The sequence below is a fragment of the Sinocyclocheilus grahami genome, unplaced genomic scaffold (genome assembly GCF_001515645.1).
Source record: "Sinocyclocheilus grahami isolate Dianchi unplaced genomic scaffold, SAMN03320097.WGS_v1.1 scaffold615.1, whole genome shotgun sequence".
NCBI classification, from domain to species: Eukaryota; Metazoa; Chordata; class Actinopteri; order Cypriniformes; family Cyprinidae; genus Sinocyclocheilus; species Sinocyclocheilus grahami.
In genome coordinates, this window is record NW_015505794.1 from 10260 (window position 1) to 26662 (window position 16403).

Consider the following 16403-nt stretch of genomic DNA (forward strand, 5'->3'; position numbering starts at 1 on the left):
TAATTACTTATTACTAATTACTTTCTAAATCCTATATCAGCCTCGACAAGTTAATGATACAAGGATAAACATGAAATGGTTATTTTAATTCGTTCAAGTAACTAAATTATTCTGGTCACACTTTAGATTAGGGTCCAATTCTTACTATTAACTAAGATTTTGCCTCAAAATACTCCTAATTACTGCTTATGAATACTTAGTAAAGTAGTTGTTAAGTTTAAGAATTGGGTAGGATTAAAGATGTAGAATAAGTTCTTGCAGAATTAGACATTAACATGTGCTTTTTAAGTAATAATAAACAGCCAATATCTCCGTAATATTCATGCTAATAACCAACAAGTTAATAGTGGGAATTGGACTATGGACAATGGAAGTGTTACCAATATTCTTATTAACTCACCAAAGTATTTAAAGTGAGAAGGGTACATAAAAAGCATGCATTTTAAGGTTAGACTTTATTAAATCCACTATTGTATTGTGTATAAATGTTCTACAGTCTATACACAGTATTAAGTTCAATTACATAAGAAGTAACTGTAATTAAATTACAGAAAAATAACAGTAATCCCTTACTTTACATTTTCAAGGGAAAAGTAATTAAATTACAGTAACTAATGACTTAGTAGTTAGTTACACCCAACACTGATGATGATTAGAGAACTTTATGTGAAGCTATAGGATCATGACTGCAGAACATCACAATCTGTCTGAAAGAAAGAAAAAAGTGACACAAAGCTATGAAGTCTGAACGACAAAGCATGAAACAGACATATATTGTGTCAGCTGACATCTTTTTTACAATTGTAAACAATGAGGGCCACAATGAACAACGTAAAAATATACTTAGATTCTAGTATGATCTAATATGTTCTATATATATTCAAACTATTCACTTTCCATTGAAAACACTGTCTATTTAGAAAGTAGTTGGATAAACTCAGCAGCAGGTTCTCAGCTGATAGCGGCTCCATTATAAAACAGACCATTAGAGGACACTAAGGCCTGTTATCGCTAGTATGAATAAACAGCACATGTCTCATTATGCATCTGTGGTACTCCAGTACACACTGGGTCACTTTAGTAATTAATCACCTAATTACCTAGAGTGTTTTTTCTCGTCAACCAAGATGTGATAATGATAATGACAAATAAACAGCAGGGGTACAGAGGATAGAATTTCAATGTCAAAACAACAACAGGCAGAATAAGTTGTAACTTGCCCTGCAGTAAAATAACATTTAGGGTTATTTTTTAGGGTGTAATCAAGATTTTTTTCACATTCACAATAGAGCAAATAACTTGGGAGTTCCTAAGCGCCTACTGTATTTTAAAATGTTTTTCTTCTATGGTAAGGAGTGAAATAAAAAAACATAGTTTCAAGTTCTATGCACAAAGAAAGTGCAGATTTGTCACACTCCACTCAGCTGATTCAAGAAGTAAAAACGTAATGACCTGTCATTCCCAGCAGAATGAGATGAAGTGAGAATAAGAAAGTGGAAGAACTTGTTCCATCCTGATAATATATGAGACAAATTGATCTGATCTGATCTGATCTGTCTCTCACCTTCTCTTTTTTCTCCTCTTGCTGGCCTCCTATAAACAGCTCAGACAGTGACAAGAAATAAGAGAAAAGGATACGGTGATGAATAGTGCAGCAAGATGGAAGCATTTTAAAAACTAAAAAATAGTTCAAAACGAAGCCCAGGCATAATTAATCACTGCGCATCTCCAAGCAACACAGTAGCAGCGCTGTTGAAAGAATCCGAGTTTTTGAACAAATAATTTGAGTGAATGATTCAATGACTCACGCATAATGACACTCACTTGTTTTGTTCCTGAATTAATCAGATTTTGAATGATTCGGTAACCAGCATATTGAGAGTCACATTAAAACCTCACTGCTAATGCATATCAGATAATTAGTTAGAAAGATGCTGAATTTATCTGAAATACAATCACTCCTCCGGTCAGATCTACAACACTGTTGTTTGAGAAGCACACATGTACTATTTGATGATACAAGGCATCAGAGAAGCTGTTGACACACATTCACATTCCCTGCTAGTGATAAGGATAGCGGTGTGTCTGCAGCTGGCTGAGTGAGTGTGGAGTTGGTGGGATTAGGGGGGATTAAGTGTGGATGGAGTGAGTGGATGGCTGCTGGGATAATTCTGGATTAAAGAGATTAGACTACAGCAGCAGGATGGAGCTCACAGCTGAGGCCCCTGCAGGTGTGGATGTCAACCCTAGGGAGAGACAACCACTCTAGGCTACACTCCCTGATTCATCCTACACTCACTCCGCAATGGAAATTGGGCCCCCTTGCTGCTAGTCTACAACAAATTTCATCATGGAGCAGTTGCACACTTGTTTCAATCTTACTCTTTCTTTCTGCTTGTCTGTATCGTAATTCCTCTTTCATGCTTTTACATCAGCTTCACAAGTCAGTGCTCATGTGTAAAACACAGAGGCAGACAAGAGCGAACATGAAATAAGCAACTTCATCGAAGCTTAGAGACATGACATTATATTAACATGTCAGGAATATGTGTGCATGAGTTGATTGGGTCATATAATTATTATCACATGAACAATGTGATTTTACAAGCAGTCATTAATGAGGGTGAATGTGCAAGCATGGTTCACCTTGAGCAATTAACTTAAAGCCAAACACAAGATTCTTTTTTACTAAGAAGGTTAGCGTGGGTGGGGGGGGATTATTTGACAGCAATTTGCGCTACACCTTTGACGTCTCCATTACCCAACCAGAATTGAATTTGAGCACATCTTAACAAAGCACAATGGTCATGGACTTCATCAGGTATATTGTAGCATATTAAAACCCAATAAGTTGTTGTGCAACTCATCACACAATGCTATAAAGTGTTCATACATATTTTGGGTAGTTGTTGCAAATTTGCTTTGAATTGACAGAGCTGACATGGTGGTTGGTTTTGGGTGAGAACAGTCAGGTCATAATTTTATTTATATCTTTTTTTATATTATGCTTGACATACACAGTGCGATAGTTGATAAGTTTCCCAAAAAAAAGTCACTACATGGTCTACAGAATCTTTAAAAATTAATTTTAAGCTTTTTATGACCCTTTTTAAGACTTGAACAAGTAAAATGAACACTGTATGACATGATGTACAGTTCAGATACAGGCTTTCACAAAAAAAAAAGTCTTAAAGTCATAAAGGATACACATCACATTTCAGCCTTTAAAACATTTTTTAAAACATTTTTAAGAGAAGGATGTGTCAAACATGTAAATTATTATATTTACTATTTAAAACAAATATTACTGTCTTCATTGTTTAGATCTTTAGAAGGCACATTAACTTTCACATTTACAGACAGCTGAAATATAATGTTTCCCATGGTATTGGCTGTACACAAAGCAGCACTGTGCTCATAAATGCTACTTCATCAGGCATTATAGGTAAGATGAAAAGAAAATGCCATCAAAACTTTTCTGAAAACAGTCGGTTCCCTTCAGAGATACGTTCATATTAAAACTCCTGCGCCATGTTTTGACTTTGAAACATGCAGCGCTCATAGGCCATATATTCAGTGAAATTATAACCTTTTAAAGTTTAATCCAGCTATATTGTGATTCTAGTCTTTCCATCCCCAAATGTAAGACTGTATTACTGTCGTCCCCAAATGTAAGACTGAAATCATAATTAAGAATTTCTTATACCATTTAAGGTATTTAAGACTTTTTATGGCCTTAAATTTGATTGCTAGGTAGTTATCATAAGGGCAAAGTTTTATTGCTGATAAGGAAAAGCATGACATAAGTTGGTGTATGACACTACAACAACCCCAAGTTTATGAGTTTGCATGCTTGATGATCTGACAACTGCTGTTGTCTATATATAGCAGTTTAAAAAACGCACACAATGGCTTCACGTTTGAGGTTTGACTGTGCGTAATTGAAGTTGTAGAACAAAATGTTAAATTAATGTTAACAACAGACCTTATTTTACTCAAAAATCCGAAGCTGGCTTTCTAAAATCCCAAAGGAAATTCTCAAGAGAACCTATGGCGAATTAGCCTTCCAAGTTGGCCTACAAATTGACATCCTGACTGAACAGCTCTATAAAAATGTCTTCAGATGACTGTATTAATTGTAATATATTCGATGCTACTAAAGTCTTCTTGAGCGTATAATTTGTGAACAGTAACCTTTAACTTTTTTGATATTTTTAGCATCATCTGACTCATTCTGACATCGTGCCAAACCAAGTGACACTGTTAATGTAAACACATCCACCAACTGTGCTATCTTCAGATAGATTAGCATCGGAAAGAGAATCACATTCTGTGCTTTTTTTCTGTTTGTAACTCAGAATAACAGATTCTGCATCATCACAAAAACTATGAAACGCTGTACTGTTGTGCTTTTTATTTTCCGGCCTTGTTTGTTGCTCAATAAGAAAGAAGATGTGGTTGTGAGAATCATCGAGTCGGCAGAAATAATGAGGCTACCAAAAAACCAGTTCCCCTTGCGAAAGCATCTTACTTTCACCACAAATGCACACACACACACTCTTGTGTCAAACACCTATCTTGGTCAAAGTAACAAAAGCACAAGTTCGCACTTGCTCATCTCATCTTTCTTCCCTTTCTCACAAATTATCATCTTGTCATGTACCATGGTACAGCCACAAGATTATTTTTAAGGTTGTTTTTCTTCTCCAGAGTGTGTTTGTGTGAAGGTTATCTCACAGGTTCAGCTGCGGTTTGGTGCAATGATCTATAAGTGCTGAGTGAGCAAGAGAGACGTTTGCTCTTGTGAAACCTCACAGACCAGAAACCACATGCTGTCTCCTCTGCAAGCTTTTTTCTCTCTCTCTGTGTTGTGTACTTTTGCGACATTCAGACTCACACTTTACCACACTTAACTCATAACCCGAATCTCCCATAACTCGCGTAACCCATAACTTGTTTCATTCTGAACTCAACACACACATAAACACATTCAGTGGCTGATTTTGGAGTACAACAATCATAAACGTGTTAGCAGCTTGATGTGTAAACTGCACCGGTGTGATGTGATTATGCAGTTGGTTTTCTTTTCCCTCTATCACACCAGCTGCTTGAATTATTGATGTTCTTTCTTACAAGCTGCTGTCTGCATGTGTTTTCTTTTCCCTTTCATGTCTTTCCCGCTGTCTTTGTTGCCTTTGACTTGTCCACACAAAATGATCTGCTGCTCTGTGTTGTCATGGCAACTGAGGGCATATGCACAATGTGTTTTCCCATCATTGCACATTATCAGTTTAAGATTGTATTTCTATGTTCAGTCTTAATTTTTTTCTGTTGAGAGTTAAATGCTTTTTTCTCTCTCTTTCAGAATTACAGTGTGGGTGATAAGCAGATGTTTGCAGTTCCAGGAGCTGTGCACCTCTCTCTGTGTAGGTGTAGGTGACAAATTGGATTTTGCACATATTGCCACAACTGTCATTGCTTTTGATGCATGTGAATGTATAGAGGGCTGTCAGAAGTGTGTGGAAGCTAAAAATACACATTCTGTGCCCTACATGGCACCTCTTGCAGTCTCCGTTTGTTTGTTAGTTCTGTTCTGCTCATACTAGTCCATGAGATGTAGGTTGCCACACATGCATACACCACATATAAACACCGTCTCTCACGCTTTTACACGTCTTATCTTCGTCTGAGGTTTGGTGAACACGCTCTCTCATGCATTTCATCTCAGGGGCAGTTAAACCCACACCAGCTTGGGTAAAGTTCACACGCGATGTACTGAGCGAAAAAACTAAAGACGGAGAACAACATAGAGAAAAGAAAAAAGGAAAGGGGAGGAAGATAGGTCGCAACCACATATTAGCAGGCACGCTACTTGTCTAGTGAGAAAAAGAGAAGTGGATTGGAGTGTGTATGTGTGTGTGGAGTGTTATAAGGAGTTGAAGGCAATGCTGTGGTGCGTGAATGACTTGTGTACGTGTTTGAAATCAACCCACGATAGTGATTTTGTCTTTGTTACATCCTCAGTATTTAGTATCGTTAAAGGTCTGTCACCTACTGATATACCTCATCCTCCCTCAAGGGAAAAATACTGATTCAAACAGAAATCTTCACTTAGAACGGCAGAATGAGGTGATGGTTGCCATGAAAGCGTTTTTTCCCCATGTGTGACATTATGTGGGCGTGCCCTATTTTTGCACACTTTGACAGGTTTTTAGCATTTGTTTTCCTGTGTGGTAGAAAATAGTTCAGATTTATATTGTGATATGCTGCATGAGTAAAAGAGAGAGACACACAATGCATGCAAAGTTCATGTAAATATACTGTATGTATAAAACAATTATATACAATACAGTAAAAACAGTAATATTGTGAAATATTATTACAGTTTAAAATAACATTGTCTGTTTTAATATTTTAAAATGTAATTTATTCTTGTAATGGCAAAACTGAATTTTCAGCATCATTACTCCAGTCTTCAGTGTTACATGATCCTTCAGAAATCATTATAATATGCTGATTTAGCACTTGAAAAACTTCTGTGAAAAACTGTGCTGCTTAATGTTTTTGTGGAAACTGTGATGCTTTTATGTATGTGTGTGTGTGTGTGTGTGTGTATAAACCAATTAAGTACTGTAAAAATAATAGTGTACTGCAACAGATGAGCTTAAAATTAAACATTCACCAACCGTCAGTCACCATAGCTGGTTTTAGCTGCATACTGGCTTTTTTTACATTTCACCTTTTGCATGTTTCCTCCTTTGTTGGTCTCTCTCCTCACTTTATACACACATACACACATACACACATGCACAGCAACCTTCCACACAGCTCTAATGATCCCACTTCCCTTTCTCTGTTTCTCTCTTTCTCTCTCACCGTCTCGCACACACAAACACGTCCTCCACCTCACCCTGACACGGTTGTGCTTCTCTCTTTTTAAACCACAGATGATTTAAATACTGAGGAGGTGTTTTCACCTCCGAGTGAAAAGCAGCGTGTCATCTGTGTGGGCTATGACACACTTTGAGAACGAGAAAAGCTTGTTATGAACACCATAATCTCTGAGATGAGTGTGAGAAATTGCGCATAAACTACTGTGCAAGACCAACGCACTCCAACTAGGGCAGTAGGAAGCTGGAGTTCTATTGAAAATAACTGTTTTGTGGTGTTTGTGTGTTTCTGCATATATTCACATCCGTTTGTCTCACACACACACACACACACACACACACACACACACACACACTCACTCACTCACACACACACACACACACACACACACACACACACACAAAGTCTCTCATGCATCCTGCAGGCAATTATTAGTTTAACCCCTGTCCAGTCTTCCTTCTCTTCAAATGATTTCCTAATTACTGTACAGTGATGTAAAAAGATGCTTTCTTTCTCTCATCACCTATTCTCTCACTAAAATAAAGGGCAGTTTTTGGTTCACTCAGGCTGACCTTTAATTTAGGACTTAGAGGCTAATTCTCCTGCGGCCTTGCTAAAAATAACAGAACAGAAACTAAGCTACGACAGATTTTTTTTATTATTATTGATCGTAACAGTCATGCACTCATTGTGCAGTTCTAAGTATTTTTTATTATAGGCTGTAAATAACAAAGTAGATGGGCTGGAAGTATTCCATGTATAGCAATCAGAATTTATAAACTGCTCCATTACCTCGATTTCCATTGGTTACTCTCCGAACATTAGCAATTATTTTCACGCGAGCGGTGCTCATAAAAGCTATAATCTGATGATTTACAGGCTTGCGGCGCTATGCACTTGGCCTCAGTAGCAATTTCCTCCTCTCTCTCTCTGCTCTGTTTATCTCTTTTTGTATTCGCTTATGTTGACAAAGTCAGTAGCTGTTCTGGCTTCAGCTGATTCAGTGAGAAATGTGTTTAAAGAGTGAACACATGTTTTATGTGTGTTGATTTGGAATCCGTTTGAATGGAAATTGTACAGTTGTTCATGTAGTAAATTTTTTCACTGTAGGATGAACAATGGACAATAAATTGGACAATAGTTGGTTGAAAATACTATTTTATGCATGAATCCATTTTTAGCAATTCTTTATTTATTAAATGTGTGTCTGTATTGTGCAGACATAGAAAACAATGTGTGTGTTTGTTCTTAGCCGCATGCAATAAGCTGCTGAGAAGTGCTATCAGTGTCTAGTAAAAACCTGCTCATAGAGATGGATAGATAAGGCTTCTGGAGGTGAAAGCAGTGTGTGACTGACTGTTTGTGTATGTATTTGTTTGTTAGCAGGTCACAAAGCTCTATCGCTTTGCTGCCCACTCAGCCTACGCTCATCAAGCCATTAAAGCCCCTAGGGGAGAATGAGAGCGAGAGAGATGGATGAAAGATGGGCTGTCCATTTGTAATATAAAAAAAGAAACCAATGTAGAAGGAGATGGAATAAGATGAGCTCATAAATCACGCATGATGGAGGCAGAGCAGCTGCTGACATCATGTTTTTGCATAGGCCTCATATGTCACACAATTTGAGCTACGGGATGAAATACTCAGGGGTCACTTCCGGTCTGTGAGACAGACAGACCAGTGCAAGACTTTAGTAACAGTTTAGAGAGCTGAAGGATGTTGAGGTCACAGGGTAGATGTGAATTTGGATGAGGTTGTGCTCTATGGCTTCAGTATGTGTTTGGGGATTTCAGTCGATGTGCTTGGACAGTCTCTCTCTCCCACTCACTGCTCTGTGAACGCTCTAAACACAGCTGTAATGGGACCATCCAGATGTTTGCTCTTACGCTCACAAATTACTACAGATTGTTAAAGCCTGGAAGGTAATCAAACATGCCACCAAGGGGTATTTGTTGAGCCATTTTCTTTCTTCTTGTTAAATATACACACATAAACATGTGGCAAAAGGCTAAGGGTGAGCTAGCTCAGTTTTATGTGAGTATTCATTGAATCATTTGTGCGCCTTATCTCCCTTAAAATATCTTCAAAGGCCCATTAAATCACATGAAATGCACTGGTTTGTTTCCACATGGAGTTTGTGTGGAACATTTGAATCCGACCCATTTTACCAGTTCATTCGTTAGCTATAATGAAGTATTAATGAACAATAATCTTACAGTATTTAATAATCTTGATTAATGTTAATTTTATAAACATTTTTAAGTCAAGTCAAGTCAAGTCACCTTTATTTATATAGCGCTTTTAACAATACAGATTGTGTCAAAGCAACTGAACAGCGTTAATTAGGAAAATAGTGTGTCAATAATGCAAAATGACAATAGTAAACACTCATTTTTCAGTTAAAGACAGTTCATCATAGAATTCAGTGATGTCAACATCCAGCTCAGTTTAAATAGTATCTTTGCAATCATCTTGGCCTCAGCAGCCACTTCCTGCCTAAGATGAGCGTCTTCTCTGTGGCTTTGAGGGTGAGTGGAACATGTGGGTACTGAAACATCCTCATAAGAGAAAAAGAAAACAAGAAGAATAACAGATAGACCTACTTTAAATATTAGAGCTTGCTAAAACACAGTTTAGTTATTGCTCTGCTTCTTTGATGGTATTTTTTAAAAATCACCTTTCTGCCTCTAATAAAATATATATCTAAAAAGATAGCTTGGCCTCAGCAGCCACTTCCTGCCTAAGATGAGCGTCTTCTCTGTGGCTTTGAGGGTGAGTGGAACATGTGGGTACTGAAACATCCTCATAAGAGAAAAAGAAAACAAGAAGAATAACAGATAGACCTACTTTAAATATTAGAGCTTGTTATAATGTATTTGCTAAAACACAGTTTAGTTATTGCTCTGCTTCTTTGATGGTATTTTTAAAAAATCACCTTTCTGCCTCTAATAAAATATATATCTAAAAAGATAATTGTGACTTGATTATATATGCCACAGTGTGACTTTACATTTTGCAGGTGCAACAGTGTGACGCTGTATCTCACAATATGACTTTGTTTTTATTTAAACTTTATCACAACTATGTTTCTTTCTTTACTCTGAGGTAGAAACATGCTTCAACAATTTGCAGTATGGCTAAAAAAAATTCACAGCATGCTGCAGGAAGCGTTTTCTTATGTGACGTTTATGTGATAAATACGGTGCATACTTATTCTGCTCATTGCGTGTTCAGGTAGTGTGCTTCTCTACACGCCTCTTGGGCAAATGGAGATGTTCTCTGCCAGCATCCAATTAGTGAGGGTCACTGAGCGACTTTGACGTGGGTATGTGCGGTTGCCCCATCAGTGGGCCAGATAGCTCATTAGTGCTAGCGCGCTGTGGACTCAGTGTCCTTTGCTGAGCATGCAATCTGTCTGTAGTAATCCACAGGAAGCTGGCATTGGAGGAGGGGGAGAAAAAGTCTGTACTAAAAAAGATTGTCTAAAAAACAGGCTTGAGGTGTAAGCAGCATGCTGCCAGAGCAATATAGATTTATTGGACTGTCTGAACACAAGGTGGAGAGGTGGCAAGAAAGAGCAGCAAGGACAAGCATCTCTGCACCTTCACAGTCGATTGTTCAGTAGAGCCGAAAATGTGTTTTCAGATCTTGGTTGGACTTGCTGTCCTGGGGGAGACAGAATAAGAGAGGGAAGCACAAGAAAGAGATTTCATGTGTCTGTATGATGGTGGATGTTAGTGTACAGTGAGTGTGTGTGTTCATTCATATGTCAAAAGCCATGTTCTTAGGACTTGTGGGAATGATGTGAAGCCTGAAAACCACACATAAAGCAGTGTGTGTCAGATTGAGCCCTCAGACTGACAGGATTCATTTTGGGCTGAACTATTTCATAATACGCCTTGAAATCATAGTCATGTTTACAGTGTTTGATGTACAGTGTATTTGACTCTCACAATATTTGAGAAGGGTGTAACAGATTCTGGGTGCATGTTGACTTATATTTTGAAGTGTTGTCTTTTGTTTCCTGTTCCTATGTTGGTTGTTTTCCTGTTGTGATTGTTTCCAGGTGTGTCTCGTGGTTACATCATTAGTCTCTGTAGTTATATTTCAATAGGAAGGCTGTGTCCTGGTAAGGCTGCATATCTCAGCTGCCACATCATCAAGCGGTGTCAAAGGCCTTCTAAATTTTAAGGATCCTTGGAAGGCTTGCTTGAGATCATTATGAAATACAAAACACATACACACACACACACACATTCTTCTGTTGTGTTGTAAATTAATCACATAATGCCAAACCTCCCGTGATGTAAATTACTGGGAGATCACAAAGATTTTTATTATAAATTATATTTCAAAATACATATTTTATTAGTATTTTTTGCACCGTGTCTGCAGGGTAACATAGCCAGCAGCAATACTAGACCATCTCATTTTAGCATTCTATGTTGAGAAAGAGTCTAGCCTCGAGGCCTCAGAAGGACTAGGAAGGACACGATTCCAAATTCCAATTGAAAGGCGCTCTGTGTGTATATCATAGAGTCAAGGTTTGGCTAGTTAACATGGACAGTTAGCCCTGTTGGTAGGTGTTGCAACTTTACCATTAGGGGGGAAAAAACATCTTTCTCCATTGATGGGCATTCCAATGTTTATTCTGGCACACACAAAAAAAATTCCATAGTAAACGCCCATATTGTATTCACTATATTTACATTTGTCATTATCCTGTCCTGTATCTCTTTTCAGTTTACTGTGAGCAGATGATGTCTAAACTGTCTTTAGACATTTGTTTAGACTGCCAGTCATCACGTGAGTGCAGAACTGCTCTCTCTGTCTCATGTGGCACAACCGTCAGGACTGTAGACACATACCTGTATGTTACCATGGCAACTCCTGCTCTGAGACTATTATTAAGTCCAGTGTGTGAGGACTGCAGTCAGCTCTGTAAGGAAAAATATCTATCATGTAAAACAGAAGATCTACTGATTGATTTTTCCCTACTCTTTTTCCAGAACCCATCAGTCAACTGCGCAATAAAATAACACAATCCTGACATAAAACTCTTTTTTCTTTCCCAGATGTGTTGTTGGATTGCTACATTTTTTGTTCCGGTATAACGAGGAGGGGGGGGGGGGGGGGACAATACAGATGTTCCTGAATGAACTTCTGCAGGACAGACATGGTCCTGGATGAGAGTCTCCATACAATAGAATCTCCAACCTTCCTGCATCATCATTTTACCCTATAAAGGGACACAGTATTGATCAATCTTACTAGCTGTATAAAATATTAAAGGGATAGTTAAGAGAAAAATGAAAATTCTGTCATTAATTACTCTCCCTCATGTCGCTCCAAACCCGTAAGACCCGTACTCTCGATTATGGTGGCAGACTGGTCCGGGAGAGAAAAAAAATGGTTGAATAAAGTCATTATTTTTTATTTCTTTGCACACACTGATATCACATGGACTATTTTAATGATGTCCTTACTACCTTTCTTTGAACGTGGTAGTTGCATTTCTGTCTATGGAGGGTTAGAAAGCACTCAGATTTCATCAAAAATATCTCAATTTGTGTTCCAAAGATGAACGAAGGTCTTACGGGTTTGGAACGAATTTTACATTTTGGGTGAACTATCACTTTAATATTTTTTTATATAGATTTTTTAGTTATACATTTTAATGATAGTATTTCAGTGGGTAAATGATGGGGCAACATAATAAAAATGTTTGTAAACAAAAAGTGTGATGACCGTCTTACGAACAGCTCTGCAAAACCTTTTTCGAGGTTTTCGGCATTGCCCTCTGCATACAGCAGGTATGACAAAATGGAAAACAATACATTTTTAATGTGTGGCTCAAAATGCTGACAAAGATACGGGACTCCCTCTGCTGAAAATCTATATCTCTTGAATAAATAATCATCATAGAAAACTTTTTTTGTCTTTTTTGGTCAATTTCCAAAATTATTTCCCTGTGAAGAGATTTGTCACTTTGCGCAGAGCTGGATTGATATCTGTTTGTGATCTGTTTCTAAGGGGTCACTGTTTAGCTGATTACAATGGAACCTTGCTTGTGGCATTTGAATATGCTACAGCTAGTTCTAAAAAATGACCAGTGTATTCTTACATAAAATAATTTTTTGCAAGCAATATATAGATCACTGATATTAAATTGTGTGTTTTTTCCATTTTTTGCAGCATGGGGCTAGTCAATGGACTCTGCCATCTGCCAATTGCCAAAGTGTTTTCATGATGTCATGTTCTCATGATCACTGTGGCATTCTATGGTACAATGGCTACGAACACCAGTCCATGTATCCATGACTATGGTACCAGAAATCCTGTCTGGCCTGAACTCCAACTGCCTTACTGCATATAAAGGACAAGGATCACTTATTGGGCGGGAAGGACAGATGGTTGAAGACAGGAGTGAAAAGGGTAGGGTAACACCACATGTTAGTCATTTAGTCCATACAGTTCTTCCTGGGGAGTTTTGCCCTAATTCACACAGAGGTCCGGATTCACACCATCAGGAAAGAAACTCACACGGCGACGTGCAAGCCTCGTGACATTATGGTGTGTGACTCACAGAGCCACTTGGCAGAAATGTCTTTAATGAAAAAACACAGTTTCCTGGCTATCCACATGAGAGAAATGTGAACTGGAAACACAGGTGTAATAGATACAATCTTTTCAAAGGGTTGCAATTTAACAAGACTGACCTTGAAGACTGCTGTGAAATGCTTTCTCTGGTTGTTTTAGTTTGAAGTGGATAAATACGAAATAAGTTCACTGGCACCAAATTGTACAGCAATTTAAGCCATTAGTGCCAGTTAAATATGCTATTTGTTTTTCGCTTGCCATCAGCCATACTCATAATAATTGCTTGAGAGCTTGTTGGAGATACATTAACATGGAGCAGTCTGATAATTAGAGAATTAAAAGAAAGTCCATTTTTAATCTTCTTTGGAAAAGAAGACTAATGGATTTCACACACACACACACACACACACACACACGGTTAGTGCATTAATCTCTGTTGATTTGGCTAATCGCTTTCTCTCTCTTGTGTGTAAGATCATAGAAAGATGATTATGAGGTTTTTGGTTTGGAGACATTTTCGGTCCGGAAGAAACAGCTGAGTGTTATGATCGATGAATCTTGTATCAGGCCCCGGCAGACTTCATGATCTGTGAGGAGGTTAATCAGTGTTAATCAGAGTAACTGACTGCTCTAAGCTAGCACACACCTCTTTGTGTGTGTGTGTGTGTGTGTGTTGAGCTTTCATGATTGTTAAACCAACACCATGCGTTTGTGAGGTGTGTGTTTGTGTTTATTAGGATGTGTAAGAGGGACTGTGGGTTTTAATGTCTGCATGATAAGAGGGAGCCTGAGGCGCATTTGATGTGTATCGCAACCCCTGCTTGGTGCTTTTTGATAACTCCATGTTTGAAGCGGTTCTGTGCCTTCACTCTCGCTCTTTCCCTTCATCTCTTTCCTTCCCTCCATCTCATCGTCTAGTTGAGTGTGTTCTGACAGGAAATAGAGCTAAACAGCAATCCATTGCCAGTGAAGGGGATATTTTTAGAGAGACTGTGTCATTCAGTGAGCATGGCAGTACTTGTGTGAAGTCAATTTCGCCTGGAGGGGGGATTTAAGTTGCAGTGAGGACCAGAGGGGAAGCTTTTTTTTTCTCTTTCATTTTTTTCTGGGAAGGTCATGAAATTAGCATCTAGGAGGAGTGAGTCAGAAGGGGCCTGCAGTGACAGATAGCCTTTGTGTTCAACAGGAAAACACAGTGGTGTGTATTGTCATGGCATGCCCGCCTGCTCCCATCTCCTCCAGAAAGTGTGTGAAGTACATAGTGACCAGAACACTCTGTGTATGTCAAAGGGAACAGGCGGGATTTACACGTCTAAATCATATTGATTCATTGAACATGTAATTTTATGTAGAATAAGACATTTTTTGTTTTCCAGACTTTAATAGACTGTAGTCTTCAGCTTTTATAGCCTCAAGCATTTGGTCCAAGGTCTTAAGAGGTGATAGTGGACACTGAACCCATTTAGCACTGAACTGATAAGTCACATCCCCACTGCTGACACTCTTGGCCTCTTTACAAGTGCTCTTAACTTCCTTTCTCACCCTCTGCTCTGCTCACTGTCTATAGCAGGGCTACAAAGGAACTCAAGTGTTTGTTTTGCTTTCTCCACAAGAACAAGCAGTTCACATATTGCATATGAAATACTAGACTTTAAACATTTTTGCCTAGTGACATACGTATGGTTTGTAGGAGAATAAATTCATGTCGCCTTGTGTCATTCAAAACTCGTATGACTTTCGGTCTTCTGTAGAACAAAATATATTTTGAAGACCATTTAAACTGATTTTGTCCATACAGTAAAAGTCAGCGGGGCCCCAAAACAACATTGGACTCTATTAACTTTCACTGTATTAACAAAAAGTATCTTACTTTGTTCCACAGAAGATAGAAAGTCATACTGGTGTGACATGAGAAACATGAGGTTGAGTAAATGACAATTTTATTCTTTTAAATGCTTTTATAGATATACGCAAGATTAAATTGAAAGCAAAATAGGGTTAGAGTTTCTGTTGTAACTCATCAAATTCTTACTATTCACATTCCATCTCTACACCCATCCATCAGAATTTATTTAAGATAAAACAATATTTATATGAACCAGCTGAACACCTAAGGAGCAACCTGAGCAATATTGTTTTCCTTTGAGTAATTCTATCATCCAAACTACATTTTCATCACTCTCCAAATGAACACTGATGGCAGACTGCTGTACCCATGAATGAGAAAGTGTATTTGTATGGACATGCGGGGGGTGTATGGGACCCCTCAGCTGTTACCGTATGCTGTTGATCACGTTTTGTCAGAAACTCATCTGCTCTGGATGGTTTCTGAAGAGGCCCCTGAGTGGGTCTGTCATTCACATGGAGCCTCTTGAACCTACCCGCCCTCAACCTCCCTACATCCCAATTAATGGGAAAAAAGGCTGAGAGGGGGTGCTTGACTCTGACAGATGCTCTTTAATTGTTATCCTCCATCCCTACGGATACTCTAGTTTTCGCATTCGCAGACACAGGCTGTCTGATTGCTCTGCGCCTCTCTGCATAAGCTGAACACCCTCTACCTTGAAGGAAGATGTGCTAAGCATATAAGAACTTGTGTTAAAATATCATTTTATCTTGTCCTATTTTGTGAGATATCTATCTATCTATCTATCTCCGTTATTTTATGTATCATTCTGTCTTTCTAATGTTTTTTCTGTCTGTAAGGCCTATAAACAAATTCAGCCAAACTTCATTAAATTCAGCTGGCCAACAATAAAACTTTGTCTCAAAAGAATTTGAATTGGAATTACTGGATAAAGAATCTGTCTCGGTTTCTGTCTGTCCATTTGTCGGCAAAAATTTAACCGGCCAACATTAAAAATTTGTTTTGAGAATTGTTGCTTTTTTTTTTTCAAAGTATAATTTTGTTT